Here is a 12,359-nt window from a genome sequence, read left to right on the forward strand (position 1 = left end):
GAAAAAAAATCCATTGCTCCAGAATCTCAGGTCTGAGAGCCTTACACATGCTAGGCAAATTGTTTGTCCTTTGCAAGACAGAAGAACCAGGAAACACAGAGGTCCAGCAGTTCTGAACACATCTAGCTCAGGGTGCAGGCACTTCTCTTTTATTCCATACACACATACTCAATACCAGATTCAAGACAGCTCACTCACTGCTCTGAAGTGACAAGCTGTGAAGCATGTTCACGATGAAAAGTGTGAAGGTGCTGCTTTTAGTGAACACAAGCTTCCTGACTACCATTTGGCCTTTCAGTCCAGGTTCATCCTTAAGACAGATGGATACTTCTCTAGAAGTGAGAATCTAAGTGTAGAGATCAGGAGCTGTGCAGCCCATTTCCCTACCCAGTGGATCTTCATGGAGGTATACAAAACCTCACAGAGTCATCACTGCCAGCACAGAGCTTGTTTTCATACATATAGCCAGAGATCCTTTAAAGTCATTGAGATACCTCAATGCAGAGGAGACCATAACATCAAATTTTCTTCACCACTGCTAATCATTTTGCTGCGTTCTCTCAAAGTGGCCAGATCTACCAAGGGAGAGGATGTGATTCACGAGCTGTAGCTCCCTCTTTCCCACCCTCCTGACTGAAGAATGCAACTTTCATACTGGCAGACCATTCACACAGGGGCACACCTTCCCCACATCAATCTAAAGACAAAACACACGCTCAGAATTTCCATATTTGTCCTTTCTTGGGAATGGCACGTTATTCACAGCCTTAAAATACTAGCTGGAAAGTTGTTATTTTTTTTTTGTCTTCCTCTTTGTGCGTGTGTTGTCAATGCCCATTGGCAAGAGTCCATCAAATGACAGATGAGGTGATGAACATAGAATCACAGAATCACCAGGGTTGGAAGGGACTTCAAGGATCATGAGTCTCCAACCCCCCAGCCACATGCAGGGCCACCAACCTCTACATTCAATACTAGACCAGGCTGCGCAGGGCCCCGTACAGTCTGGCTTTGAACATCTCCAGGGACAGGACATCCACAACCTCTCTGGGCAGCCTGTTCCAACACCTCTCCACTCTCTCTGAAAAGAATTTCCCCCTGACATCCAACCTAAATCTCCCCTCCCATTTGCCTTCTGAGCTACAAGGGCACACTGCTGGCTCATGTTAAGTTTTTCATCTATCAAGACCCCCAGGTCCTCCTCCGAAGGCTGCTCTCAAGGACTTCTCCTTCCAATCTGTATGGATGCCTGGGATTCCTCCAGCCCAAGTGCAAAACTCCACACTGGAACATAGCTGAACATAGCTGGAGTTCAGCTCTAGGACTAAAGTTCCCCTCATGTTTGCCTTTGGGCACTGGAGATAGATGTACATCTACAGCAGAGGTAATATTTTATAGGACTAATATCTCCCCAGCTTCTGAAGGAGATCAAATTGCTTTGAAGCTTGCATATGAAAGAAACCAATAACATTCAAGAGTTACTTTCGCCGTTGTAGAAATACAGACCCACCTCTGCGACACAGCAGGCTGCCTATTTATCAGTAAGGTTGCACAGCAAAGTAGGGCACAAAGGGAACTGAATCACCAGCAGGAATGTAAAAGGGACTAGACAGCACTTCCCTAATCATTACGTGGCCAGGATATTAGTGTAGGTTTCATCCTCGTCACGTGAGTCAAATGATCACTGATAACAAAAATCACCTAAGACTTCACTGGACAAAATAGCATTTGCAGTAGCACAAGTCTTCTGACAGTGGGCTGGATCCTTCAGGGCTAAAGACGAACGGCTTTTCTTTGCCATTTATGTTGGAGTTTGGTTGGTTCGCCTTCTCAGTAACTAATCCAGACATGATTTTAGAAAACACACTCCCTGTTATAGCACCTTCCTCAGATTCCTGCATATCTTTATTGGCATTTCCAAAAATAGAGTCACTTCAGAGACATGAATAGATGTGAACACAGTGGTCTCGTGGCAGCAATGCTATAGATGTTTTTTATCTTCTCCTGATTTCTAAGTAGACTTTCCAAAATGTAATCAAGTTCTGAGATACAGGCAATCTTCTCAAATCTCCTTGAGTTCAATGTCCAGTGATAATGTATACTAGAACCTCACAATGTAAGGGAGCGAACCCCTACAGCCCAGTTCATTAAGGAGAGATTAATCACTACAAGAAAATGCTTTGTGCCTATTGCTTTAAAAGTGAGGAAAGAATAATGGCTAGACCAGTAGGAGGATCAGGAGCCTCGACTTCAGTGCTTGGCATCGCTGCTGACTTCTGAGGTGAACTTGCTGTCTTTGAATAAATTGCTGTCGTTCACTGTGCCTCAGGTGTTCCTCCTACCCTAGATACTACTGACTTCATCACTAAAATGCTTTGGGCTTGAGGTAAGATCTTAGTGTAGCTACTCTCTGGTGGCTCAGAGTTTCAGAACAGTCTCTTAATATAAACACCTACCTCATCAAGTTTCAAACAAACTCTTTCACTGTTTTCCCAGTGGGTAATAAGCCATTACGCCTGTTGTGTTTTAAGGTAAAAATTAACGATTTCCTTCCTGTTCTAAAGGAAGGTCTACTTCCGGAATCTGGGAAATTCTTTTCTTAAACATTCCATGTAAATATAATTCTTTTAAAAAATAATATGCATGGCTTAAGTCATCATAAGCACAATGGTTATTGTATATAAAAGAATTGGGGCAGTATTTTATAACTACTTAAGTGCTATATTTAAGAAACTGAATAAATCATGTTCAAATTTGCTGATGTTAAAAATGTCAGGTGTCCCAAGGGAAGGTGAAGAGGGTGTGCTAAGGGCTATGAGTGGCTGAAGAGTAGTCTCATGGAAATATTGCAATACAATAGGGAATTCATTGTAATAAAATAATACTAAAGATTGAACATTGTTCCATTGTTTTCTGCACTTGCAGTCCTAAGAACTTACGTTGTCCTGATCGGTACTGTAGTCCCAGAGGGCTTCATAGGAAGTAAACTTTTACTTATGGTTTTCTGGTCAATTTGCTCTGCTGGAAGTAGCAATATCACATAATTTTTGGGGTGTGGGAAGGACTTTCCTGGTAGATTTTCTAGAAGCTGTATCTGGCCATTCCAGCTGTCTTTTTGATGGGGAAAGCCCTTCTCTTATGAAACTCTGGGTACCACTCATAAGATGTCAGTATGACAAACCACTAAAAAATGCCAGAACTGTAGAATTAGGTGTAATTCATTCTGAAAGGAAGAGCATGCTGCAGAGACCTGGTTCCCTTCAGAGCAAGCCAAGGATGGGTTTCTTGCCCAAGAGAAGTTAAGACCAAAAGTCAACCATTTGAGCAGAAGAGTGCATCATGACTCTTCAGGGCCCTTCAGCTCCAACCATTCATGGATGTGTGTGGCTGTAAGAAGAGAAACAATTGATACAATTACCTTTAACTAGCTTCAGATCACCCAAGAAAGATAGTGGTCACAATTTAGTAACAAAGGAAAAGCTTACCCTTTCTGAGGATCAAGGCTTACTGGAAACTCCAAAAGAAGGCAATCCCCCCATCCCCCCCTAACAAATCTGTTCCTTTTCGTTGCCAGCCCTTAAATGTGGTTAAGAAGGACTCTGGGTCCACCCCTTCTGGTCACACAAGGGAATTGCTCACGCCTGTGCTCCCAGGGCTGGTCATGCCCTTTCACCAGGTGCTAAATCACTGATTCAGGCTGTACATAGTGGTTTCCATACACTGATATAGGCAGATACATTTATGGTACTGAATAACTCTGTGGCTCAAGTCAGTTTGAAACCTTGTGGTTTTCTTTCTGGAGAGCTATACAGTCTCTATTTTGGCCACAATGGTTGCAGCTGTTTCAGTATTGTCTGTGAACAAAAGGATCCCAAGGGAACTAGATATTAGCTCCCCAAGACCCACTTGTGACTTTGGCACTTAACTTCTTTATGCTCTCTTGAAAATCTCACTTCAGAGGATTTATTGTAGAATTTTGTACTACCTTCAGCTTTTAATACCACTTTGAACTATCTTGTCTGTATGACTCCAGTCCCTTCCTACAAAACGTCTTAAAACACAGTCAAGTGTTCTTTCTGGCCTATTTCAGCAGCTGTTGACAATTGTGCCTTCTAGTCAGCCCTGCCAGAGGGTTACAGGGCCAGATAACTGGGATGGGAATTGAGGTCTTCAGGAGAAAGACAGCTTCTCTCTGGGGTTTGCACTTATATCACAGTACCCCAGTCTACCTCATCTGCATTTTTTGAATCTCTGTATGCAGTGTATGGTATAGAACTACTGGGATTCCTGCCAGAGCCAAAGAAGGGGCTTCAGTGTGTCATCACATTCAGATGAGAGCCCCATTTTCTACTGAAATTCTGTGTAATGTCTTCTGGTAGTATGAATGATCCCTCTGTGTCAGCCCCAAACACGTCACAGGCATACTGCCTACAGATGTTACAGCTTTGCTTCAAACATTGTACCCATAGTCTCAGGACACTCCTGTCTGAAAGTTGCACTGGAAACAAGGTACTCAGTACTGCTTTCATTTTGAACATCCCAGATTTCCATGGACTTGAACTACATTTAATAGGACTTGGTGCCAGAACTGACTCTATCCTATTCTGTTCAGCAGATATGTCTCTGTTTCTTGTGGGGATGTGCATGCATACCAACCAGTGCAACTCAAAAGGCTCATCCTTACAGAGATACTTTGGCTGTATTTCATTTCTAACCAGTCAGCTGCAAAAACAGTGCTCATTTTAGGATTGTAATCATAAGGCATTAGTGGAATAAAGTTGCTAGAAACACTCTGTGTGTATTTAAATAGAAAACAATTTGCTCATCAGATATGTAGTTGGTATCACTTCTTAAAAGGATAAACTTTGCCTTTTGAACTTTGCCCAAAATTATGAATAGGACCAGGGTATATGAAACATTCCATTTGGACTGTGTCCAACCTAGGCCGTAACCAAATCTGAAATGCTTTTTTGTGTGAGTATCTCCTACTCACCCAAGGATCTCTGTTCACTTCAGTGGCATTACTAATGCGATTATGGGCTGCAAAATGGAGTTCTGTATATAAGACTTGTAATTTGTGGAAGGAGGCCCCTGGAAAAATTTCTTCTCATTTAATTTTAATTATGTCTGGCAAGATCCTCTGCCTCAATAAGAAGACCCAACCACAGAGGGGATTGGTGAAATAGTCACGATAAATCCCTGCCTCACACTGCTGCATGCAACAACATGTAACTACATGCATTGCTAATCTTTGGGTGGTGAGCTGGAGAGAAGCCTGGAAAAAACAATCAGGGATTTCAATTAAGAGCCAATTAACATGGGGAAAATAATAGGGCTTCAGCTTATGTAATAATATACAGCAATTTTATTTAAGGTTGATAGATATTTTATGCCCTGGGATCTATAATTCTTTAGTGTTTCCAGACAATTGGTAGCTCTACTGCAAATAGTGGAATTGCTCAGGGAATCATAGCAGCTGGTTGCAAAGGAAGGCATCCTCACAGCTGCAGCAGAGACATACAACAACATCTCTCTCTCCTGGAACTGCCTTCTTCAGAGTGCTAGAATTAGATGTTCACTGAGTGATGCAGGAGGGTCTCCCTGGCACCTCACTGAGCCACCTGACAATCAACTATAGTAGATCAGGAAGAATTTAATGAGCTGTTAAGCCACTCCTGCAGCACCGGCAGCAAGCTTTGAGACAGTAAGGGGGTGGAAAGGTGGGAAAGGATAACCAACAGCCACCCCATCTGCTTCTGCTGATGCTCAGGAGGCTCTCTCCCTCCTTCCACTGCTTGGGGTGAAGGTGGTTAGGAACCCACAGCACATGTTTTACATTGTGAACCATTAAACCAAAGCACAGAGATTTTTAAAGATAAAGACAGATTTTGCTAAGTGTTGTGGACATCCGCAATAGTTTTATGTTGGCATAAACTTCAGATGACCAGACCCCTCCCTCCCTCAAACCCCTGCCTGACTGTAGCTTTCAGTGACTAAGCCACAGGAATCTCACTAGACCAAAGTCTGGGAAAGGCAAAGAACCTGGAGCCTAAGTCTTTAAAAACTGATTAAATCTTCAGAAGTGTTTGTTTGTAGACAGATTTACCATGAGTCTGTTTTATGCCTAATTGCCCTAGAATCTGTCTCCTCGAGATGTCTCTGTGAGTGGGAATGGACATGAGTAAAGAGGGATATTCCATGAGAAACTGCATTATATGGGCACGACAAGTACTTCTTTCTGCCTTCTGAAGGTACAACAGGAAAAACAATGACTTTGAATTGTCTCTTGCCTGTTAATACAAAAGTGCCATTCTTTTCTGTTGCTGTTCAGCTTTACAGGTGTCTGACCTGGGGCAATCTTGATTCAAATTGCCAGGATATAGATTTCACATGAGAATTTATCTATTAAAAAGTATTGACTTAAAGCAACTAGTGAAAGTGAATTAAAATGGCATTCTTACACAAACACAACAGAACAGCCCCGTGGTACATTTCATTCTCGTCCACTGTTTGCTTAGGATAATAGGAATATTATGGAGAACAGATTGTCTCCCCGTCATCATGTTGTGTCTGCATTTCTGTGGTAAACCCCATTTTGACCTTCCCTCTCTGCTGCTGTAGTATCATGAGTACTAATTAAGTCACACCGGCATCCAGCCACTATTTTGTGCCCCCTACGTGTCCTCCTTCTTCCTTCCCCTGTACCAGCACGGCTCTACAGTTGTCCCTGCAGAAAACTAAACTGGGGAACTGATCGGAATTAGGTAATTCTTTCCTGGATTAAAAACCTCCTTTCTGCTTTCACCAAAGCTTTTTCATATCTAGGTTTGCTGTGCAAAAATTGGATGTTTTCTCTTAAGGGAAATCCTTATATATCAGCATTAGTTTTCATTTCAGGTTGGGAGAAAGAGACCTCAAAATTAATTTGTTTCCCACAGAAAGTACTGGTAGGGAACATATTGAGTCAAGAATCCCCAAGCGTATGAGGGGGGCGGTCTGCAAAGCACTGCAGTTTGCTGCACCCAACTTTGTGCAACTGGGACAACCAGTAAACCAACTGGGAAAACACCAGGAGCAAAAGGAAAGGAATATTAAGCTGACTTGTTGCAGAATGCTTCTGTTCAGCCGGTCAAGATAAAATGTTTTGATGTCAGCTGAACAAACCTGAAATGGAATAGTAGGCTCTCAGCTAACTGCTGGTGGATTATCTGTGCTGAAAAAGAAACTTTCTTTAACATTGTATCATATGAACAGCTGGATCTGGAAATGAAATTTGTGGCTTTTACTTGACCACAGAGAAGCTTTGCTGCCATGAAATGCATTTCAGTACTTAATTGCAAAACAGTTCTGTCTGTTTTCTGATAATCTACAATTGTAATGCCTTTTGCAGCACTGCTAAGTGTCAGGGTATCTGCTTACTCTTCTTTAAAGCTCCACCTACGGGAATGGGGTGAGTGAGAGTATTTCAAGTCCTCCTAAAATACAAAAATAAGCAAGAGGAGAATGCAAGAGGAACTCCTGAACAGGCACTTAAACATTTGTACCAAAAGGAAGGTGCATTTTCAATTGTTTCTAAATGTTGAAGTTTTTCAAGGCTGGGATCATCTGGGATATCAGTAATAATTCATGACCCTATGGGAAACTGTGACTTACCAACTGGTTGATTAAAGGTTTGGATATACACAGCAGTAAGTGTGTGATAATACTGCACTGCACACCAGTTCAGTGGTAGTGACTGTGTCTGTGCCTTTATTCCTAAAGTGGAAAATGTGATATCACTTCAGCCAGCTTCGCTCTCAGAGAAAGAGGACATTGAGCTAAAATTAACATATTCACAACTCATGGCCAGAAGGGACCATTATGATAATTGATCTGACCTCGTGCATAACAAAGGTCACAGTAACTCAACCACAAATTCCTTCAACTAATCTATAAATTGGATATTTTTTAAGATATGCACTCTTTAAATAAAGACTTCATGTGATGAAGAATTTATCATGTTTAGCTTTCCTGCTTGGTTATTCCTCTGAGTAAGTCAGGAAATTCTTATCAGAAGAATTAATTTTATTTATATGCTACTCTTGATTTAAAAAGCAAAATCAATTTCACAAATTACAAATAGAAATATTTAGTGACGTTTTGGGACGTTTTGGAATCTAGTGCTAGAAATATATATGACTGTATCATCTGGATACATCCTGGAGTCATAGCAGATTTACAGTAGTCTCAAAGTTTGATCTCAAAGTAAAAGTGTATGAAGAATATACTTGGGAACTCTGTATTGGGTAATAGAGCCACAATACCAATTTCTCAGCCACTTCATGGGAATCCTATGATGAAATTGGCTGGAAGAGGAAGGTGAAACAGATACATCACCCTTTCTGGGTAAGTCAGGCTCACATGCCAAGGATAAACCAGCACTATCAATGACTTAAGTATGCTTAAAAAAAATTTAAGAAACTTTCATGAAACTGTAATAAGCACAAATTGTAACAAATTAGGGAAAATTACAGAAATATGTTGCACTACCTTATTATAGGTAGAGGGAGGCCAAATGTGAATTAGCCATATCTGTGTCAGAGATGAGTCCCATGGGTGATTTTTATCTTGACAATAGTCTCTAGACTTCGAAGACTTTTTGCCAAAAAATCCCTAAACCCCCAAACCCAATCCCAAACCCAAACCTGGGAGTTAAGTGTGAAGGTAGATACATACATAGGTAGGTAGATAGATATGTTGAAATGGCAGGACAGCTTATTGCAGTGAGGTCTCATTGCTGACTACCAATCACCCCATCCCTAACAAAATAACACAGGGGCTGGAAAATAACCCAACGTTAAGTAGCATTGCAGTGCTGGAAGCCTTTTCCTGCTCCCAATTTTATGACCTTAATTAACACAGACCAATCCATAAATCAGATCAACACCGGGAGATAACAATGAATCATGCTGAAGGCAGCTTTAATAGGAGCCTAAGCCCTGAAGAAGTGGACAGTACCGGCATTTTAAGTGCACACGTGAGGTTGAAAGGGAACAGATGTCCAACTGGGGCTGCTGCCTGCAAGGGTAAGTCTGCAGGGCTGTTGGTTTTCCAGAGAGAAACCTGTTTTGACATCTTAATGGCAAGAGTGTCTGGTAGAGGCCGATGGAACGGTGATAAATACAGCCTCCCTCCCCGTGTGATTGCTGGGCAGGAGGGGGGAGCTCTCAGGTTGGGCGCATCTGGCTGAGTGCCGTCACCACCTCGCAGGGCGCTGAGCGGGTCGGGGCAAAAGGGAAGGAAAGCCGTAGGAGTGACTGTCTGGAGAGCATGAGAAACTGAAGGGGAAATGGAGATGGAAAGGAAGAATTTCAGGCTTTCCCACCACAGCTTCAACTGGTAACTTGCCAGCAGCCAAGTGCTGAGTGCATGTGGAGGAGCAGACAGACACTGCCTGCTTTAATACAACCAGGGAGTGACAGCAGGAATGGCAGGTCCTGGGGCTTGCTAGCCCTTAAGGATGAGCTCCCTCTGTGTGGGGCAGCTGCTTTTCCTGCAGGGCGTTCTATAGCTTTTCCATCTTGGAGAGGTTATGATATCAAGGCTGCTTCCAGTTTCCTAGTCCTTAGCTGTTGTATCTGCTGGTTGAATGAGGTTCTGCCTACAAAAGTCTCGACAGTGCCTTGGTTACTGTGGCACAGAAGGCCCATATCACCTGCGTCCCCTCTATCAGGAGCAAATACAGTCCTCTACAGCCACCTCCCTGCACATCCAGCTGGACTCTGAATGTCAGACTGTTTGGTGCCTTGCACAAAGTGCAAAAAGGAGCACAGGCAAGTTATACTCCCTTGTGCCAGTTTCCTGAGGTAGTTTTTCCTCATTCTTCCTGACTGAAACTTGATGGATATGTTCTTATGCCAGTGCATAAGCTCTGGGTCTAGCTCACACACCAGCATGATTACCATTATGTGTTTGGTTCTGCAGGGCTAAGTGAAACTTCATAAAGAGGAAATTTCTTCTGGAGTGAACTGCTACAGCTCTGGTTTCACAAGAGGCAGATCAGATTTTGCAGGGAATCATCGCCACTGTAAATGAAGGGTAATTTATGGGGTGGAAAAGGGACCTCAGAGTGCAAACTCTTGCAGTTTGGGGACTCTAAGACCCTTCCGTGTGATTCTTCACACAGATTCCTCTGTCCTTTCTAAGGAAAGGCTATGAGGAGTCATCTCTCTTGTAATCAATGTCTTGGTGCTCTGTTGAGCAGAGTTGGAGGGTGTCCAGCTCCTGCTTTTCCTGAGCCATTGCCAATGACAGGCTATAACAAGAGCAAGGGAAGGGAACTTTATTTAAAGCTGTGTGCGCAGGCTCTCTGGATTGTACTGGGTAAGGAGTATAAAAAGGCCAACACAGGATTTTTTTTATGATAATGCTGTTCAGCTTCCTGCTAAAGAGTTGTTTTTCTATGGGCTCTTGAATATAATTCAGGCAGGAAGCAAGTGATGTGGCTCCTTCTGCAACACTTCAAGAATCAGAAAAAGGAGTCAACAGTGACTCTGGGATTGGCTTTCATCAGAGACCACCCAATGAAAAATGAAACTCATCAAGATCTTTCTAATATTTCCCACCCATGGCACATTGTGGTGAAAGAGGATTGGGTATGGCATATCATGAGATCACTGAGCTATGGCATCCTTGAGTCTTCACGTGGGTTAGCTGTGACCTCACTCCCTGAAATTCTGTGGTCTCATTACAGAACTAATCTCACTGATAGCTGGAAGATGAACATCACTTAGGGCTGGAGCAGCAGGTGGTTTTTTTGATGCAGGTGAACTAAGACATTGCGAGAGTCATAAACAGATACAGTGGGAAATGTAAAGGAAACCTAATTTCAATCAATCTTCAGGTCTAACTGTGACAAAGTCACTCTTAAATTAGTTTGCTCATGCTAAAACTTTTTCACTTTTTTTTTTTTTAAAGTCCAGATTATTTTAAATGAAAAATTCTATTTTGAAAACAAACTCTTATCTAAACACGATTTTTAGAAAGTCAACATGAAATATTTCAGTATTTTCAGAATGAGATCCTTCATTAAAAAAAAAATGTAATTAGAAGCTATTTATTTATTTATTTACTTACTTATTGGGTGAGGAGGGAGTCAGGTTTTTAGCCTAATCTTGCTAATAGTGGTGAGTTCCTTTGAGGATATGATCCAGTCTACAGTATAAGAAGGACATAATATATATAGCTTAGCACTGGGGCCTCTGTATCCTAAATAATATAGGGAAGGATATGTTGATGTGTGTAGACTTGCTGTGGATGTATACTTGCCAGCTTTTTTACTTTATGAGGTTTCAGGGAGATACAAATGCAATAAGGAAGCTAAAAGCCCAGTCTTTATAAAAACCTCCATGAAACTCTCAGTCTCCAGTTCCCTCAGGAAGATCTCACTCTATTCTCTGTAGTCATTACTTGACAACATATGTCATAACACAATCTGCTGGTCAAAATAGCTGATAGCCAGATCTTCAGAAGAGAGAATGATGCAAACTCTGGTAGAATGGGAGCTGACCCTCGCCATCCCAGTAATCATGGAAACCAGGATCGCAAGACACCATCTGCCTCTTGATCAAACTCAACCCTGTAGGTCTGGATTTCAACCTACAGCAGGGGTTTAAATTGCCAAGGTTCTTCCCTTGACTAATATCCATCTGGTCAGTTTCCTGACCACTACCCTGGGGCACTGGAATTCTCATAGAGGGAGACCACTAAGGGAGTGGGTGGGAGAGCTGTTATTTTTCTTTTTATCCTCATTATTATGGTTTATCTTCAAGGTTTGTCTCCAAGTATGTTTCCACACTAAGGGAGCTTTCAAGTACTTACTACTCAGGAAGGGGTAAAGGACTTATTTTGGTTTATAGCATATAACTTTTGTTTCTCCCCTGAGTCCTGTAAACAAATTTCACATTGAGTTACTCCCAAAATAGATCCTGCTCTCTCAACTGCCCAAAACCAAGCTTTGTATTTTTTCTACTCCTCAGATGGTGGATTTTCTTTCAATTCAGACCCATGGGTAACAGGAAAGCTCGGGGAATACTTGCTGTGTCCTGCCAACCAAAGCCAGATTTATTATAGATCAAATTAAGAATTGTTTGAATGACTTGAAACTTCAAGGACATGAACTTTATGAACACTTGGCAAAGCTCACAGGAGGGTCTCCTCATCTTCCCGTAAGATCAGGCACTGAGTGACAGTGTTTTATAAATAACAATTCCAAGAATTAGTGTGGAGAGGGAAGGCCTACATAGGGAACACTTCTGTCTGGGGTTGCTTTGAGGGGATGTATTAATGGCGCTTGAAAGTTGGAATAAGGTTTCTTTCCA

General features: G+C 42.1%; 1 long non-coding RNA gene across 1 annotated transcript; it reads right to left on the minus strand.

Annotated features, from left to right (window-relative positions):
* Positions 1 to 3,266: 3,266 nt before the first annotated feature.
* LOC125693495 (uncharacterized) lies at positions 3,267 to 3,536 on the minus strand. Its single transcript, XR_007377126.1, has 2 exons — positions 3,486 to 3,536; positions 3,267 to 3,387 (listed from the first exon to the last, which is right to left on the minus strand). It is a non-coding gene; the product is annotated as an uncharacterized LOC125693495 (long non-coding RNA).
* Positions 3,537 to 12,359: the final 8,823 nt, after the last annotated feature.

The sequence above is a fragment of the Lagopus muta genome, chromosome 5 (genome assembly GCF_023343835.1).
Source record: "Lagopus muta isolate bLagMut1 chromosome 5, bLagMut1 primary, whole genome shotgun sequence".
Lineage (NCBI taxonomy): Eukaryota > Metazoa > Chordata > Aves > Galliformes > Phasianidae > Lagopus > Lagopus muta.